Here is a 4,065-nt window from a genome sequence, read left to right on the forward strand (position 1 = left end):
ACAAATAAATGTAAATTTTTTTGTGTGGTTATTCACTGCTTTACTTTATCACTCTTTAATAACAAGTTCCATAAACTTCCAGAAAATCTTAAACATGCTGTTGAATGGAAGAAACAGATGCAATAATTGTCTAAGAGTGTGGGGGCAAAAGGACAAACACCATAAAGTTCATCCTGTAGAGGGCAGTGAAGACACGTGGCACAGTGCAGGTCTGAGCTCGGGGCCTGTCCTCTTAAAACTGTAGATGTAATTTTCACCCCTATACCCACCGTGCCATGTGTAGCAATAACATAAATACAAATCACAGACATGTAAGAAGGAAACTTTAGAAAACTGCTTGGCTGAAAAACAACAACAAAAATCCTAACCCTGAGCTCCAATCCCTCTGGTACTGCACTTTTGTTCACTGATGAGACTTTTAGTGTTTGTGTCAATTCTACTGACATGCAATTGTCTTCTGACAACATATTAGCTCTATTGTTTAAACAAGTTAACTTCATAAAACACATCTGAAATCCTTAAGTGAAATTTGAGGTGGTTATCAATTTTGAAAAAAAAAGAAAAAAAAAAGACTAACAATACGTGTAGACTAAACTGAAGTTTTCATCACATAAATGAATCTATTGAACACAGTGAAACCAGCTTTTTACACTTCTAAAAAAAATCTCCAAATTCCTTTTCAGATTTCTAAACTACCAAAATGACTTATTTTTTGCTTTGTTGCTGTCTTCATTTTACCTGGTTGAGCACAAAATATTATGAAACTAAAAGTCAATGATTTATTTCAAACATTCTGCATAACTATGTCTAGTGAAAAAATATATGAGTTTAATTAAATAAGACACGTGCCTTAAGTTTGATACCCTGAATTAATTTTTGAGACTCTTATTTTTTAAGGAGGACAGAAGGTTCTGGACTTTTCAAGTTTTGTTTATATGGCTGACTATTAAAGACCACTGAATGATCTGGCTTAGTTTTTTGAGGCAGTATATTGAATGAACCATGGATACAAACAAACACTGGCAGAAAAGATATATCAAATATTCAAATGTTTGTAAGCAATAGCTGAAAGCAGGACTGCACATTAGAGCAGGGAAATGAGACTGAAGTAAGGTAAACAAAAAGGCTATTTTACAGCTAAGGAATCCAGACTGAATTTGATTGTATCTAGAGCAAAATATTAAATCCTTTGAAGTCTTAATTGGCACTTGTCTCTTTATCTACTTGTTCTTTGTGGTGGGGCTCTGTTTTGACTTGGACGAAAAAAAAAAACGATAGGCCAATGCCATAACTCACTTCAGATGTTGTTTATTGTGCTCATATTTAGGTGAAAAAACTTGGAAAAGCTGTGCAGCATATTTACAATGGACGTCCAGGCAGGTTAAAAAACACCAGCTCAAAAGTCCATCACTTTCTGTGTGACCTGTTGGGAGTCTGAACTCAGGCAGGCTGCTTCTGTTGCAGAGCCCTTTGTGATAATCACAAGCTCCGCCCACAAGAAGCCAAAACAAACAAACAAAAAACAAAACAATTAAAGCTAAACAATTATTTCTTACTCAAGTAAACTGTTATCAAAGTATACAAAAAACATAGCATAAAAAAAGAACCTGTGACCAAAAATACAATACTCAATTTAATAGAAAACACTCAATTAATACAACGTATTGATGACGTCATTACGTGACTTCCTCCCAATGCGCATTAATCCGGAAATAGCTTTGTTTGAGTATCTGAACCGGGAAAATACTTGACATTGAAAACTACCAGCTAAGATGGATGTGACAACTAAGGCAGGAACAGCGAGTGTCCACCCACGATGAAGCGCGCCAGTTTGTGCTGAAACCAAAAAGTAAGTTCTTTAAGCCTACGTATGTGCTGGCATGTCGGCACTGACTTTATTCTAGGACTACGTCCCAGCTTGTGACGGCTTATATATATATTTTCCATTCAGTACCCAATGTTTCGTGTACAAAAGGCTGTCGAAAACGCTATTCAAATTACGTCACATGCTCTTAAACTATTTAGTTGTTAAGTAACCCGTGTTAATTCATCAGTTTATAGAGGATTTTTACCTAACCTTTCCCGAATCGCAGCCCAGACCCTCTAGATTCAGACAATACCCAGATATCCTTTAGTTGGGGTAAAATAAACGTGTGTAAAGACAAATCAGCACATATGGCTTGCTTACTTAAATAACAAACGATTATTTTGTGGGACCCATAGACAGAAGGGATGAAATCCTTCTTGAGCCTTTCGACCAGACTTTCGCCAACTGTGGTCTCCAGACCACTGTTGGTCCGTGGGTGCACCCTAGTGGTCCGCAAGGTATTGCATACAAACAACCGTTCATTTGCCGTGACGTGAGCTCAAAGTGTAACGCTTCAGTTAGCTTACAAAGGATTGTGTTTAAAAATAATGATGGCTAAATGGCTTAAGACTGGGTCACTAAAAGGAAAACCTGAAGTTTTTCAGGGTGTGATGCAGAACTGTTGTTTTTGAACACTATTACGATACATAGCGTTGTGTTTTTGCGGAATGTTATATGATGGTGACAAGGCGGTGAACAGAGCTCCACCTCACGCTAACTAAATACAATTATTTATGTTGTACTATCTACTGGCTGAAAGAAAATGTTTGTTTTTGCCAAAGCAACTCAAGTCTATTTTTCTTTTATTATGCTTCTAAATTACAAATAGCCCTGAAATATTATTAGTGCACACAACACTCATATTAAACAACTTTTTTTTAAATTTTCATGTCTTTTCTATCATTGGAAAGCTTAGAATCCATACTTTCAGAATCTGTAAGTAACTCAAAACACCTGAGTAGACTTATTCATGGTTTTATTGTGGCCAGCTACGTTTACAAAATAGCACCACCCTCCACTTTAGGAGGAACAAAAACAATGACTTAAGAGACTAATATTTTCATTTCAGGTTATATATAATAAGATGTTGTTTTTGTTGTGGGGGCAATTTCAAATTAGGTGGTCCGCAAATGTTTGTTAAATGGGGCAAGCGATTCTCAGGCTTCAGAAACACTGTTTTTACACCATACACCATCAGACTTTCAACCAACATAATGCTTAGGATTAGTAACCCAATGCTTATGGTTCCACACAAATGTGCATGGTTCAAAAAGTTTCCTGGCTATATTTTTTTTTTGAGAATTAATTGATGCAAATGAACTAATCAATTGTTACAAATGGCATTCACAATGTTTCAACCTTCCAAGGTGCTTTATCAGCAATGTGTACTTTTTCTTTTAAACCGTTTTTTTTCCCCTGCACTTTAAAGTCTCATTTGTGATATTTTCCTTTATTAAAACACATATCAAGGGTGACACAGGAAGGATGTCTTATGTCACATTATGAGAAGTTGAAGTAAAAGATAGGACACATGCCTGGGTCATCATGGCAATCTTCCAAACAGCCTTTAAACAGCGTTTCGCAATTGATAAACAACCGTGGTTGTAATTAATATTGTACATTCAGAGTAAAAGGCATTCTACATAATTACTCCAGTGTCTCCTCTAGAAATATGCACATTCAGTGTTATTATAAAGCACGCCAGTATATCATATTAAGTCATAAATAATGGTAGTGGAATTAATTAATTCTATATGTGCCCCTCCCTTTTGTGTGTTACTTTACATTCAACGATGTCAGCATTTATTGATGCACTCTTTAAACAATGACAATTTATATGGCTTTTTAAAGACAGCTATTTTGTGATTCGCTAATGGTGTTGCAATTAAGATGGTGTATGTAAGGCCTCTAGAATTAGGCTGTCCTTATTTTATGAGAGCATTTATTCGCAGGAATAATCAACAGAAATTGGTCTGGGCTACACAAAATCCAATAAACGGGACTTCTTGATATTGTTGAGTTTGACAATATTTATGATTTTTCTTTTTCTTTTATTAGGGGTTGAACGACTACATATTTTTTAAGGTCGACTACATCATGATAATAGTCGAGTCGATGTCGACTAATCGCTGTGACGTCATAGTGACGTAAGCGCAAAAACCCTTCACAACTACTTGGAGGCTTTATCAGCTATTTTC

At 35.9% G+C, this 4,065-nt stretch overlaps 1 long non-coding RNA gene across 1 annotated transcript in view; it reads left to right on the forward strand.

Moving 5' to 3' along the window:
• The first annotated feature begins 1,731 nt into the window (after positions 1-1,731).
• LOC103147868 (uncharacterized) overlaps positions 1,732-4,065 on the forward strand; it is a 3,785-nt gene continuing 1,451 nt past the window's right edge. Inside the window, exon 1 of the long non-coding RNA XR_477294.2 lies at positions 1,732-1,849. This is a non-coding gene — a long non-coding RNA (uncharacterized LOC103147868). The remainder of the gene's footprint in view (positions 1,850-4,065) is intronic.

Source organism: Poecilia formosa, unplaced genomic scaffold, assembly GCF_000485575.1.
Source record: "Poecilia formosa unplaced genomic scaffold, Poecilia_formosa-5.1.2 Scaffold191, whole genome shotgun sequence".
In the NCBI taxonomy this organism is placed as follows: domain Eukaryota; kingdom Metazoa; phylum Chordata; class Actinopteri; order Cyprinodontiformes; family Poeciliidae; genus Poecilia; species Poecilia formosa.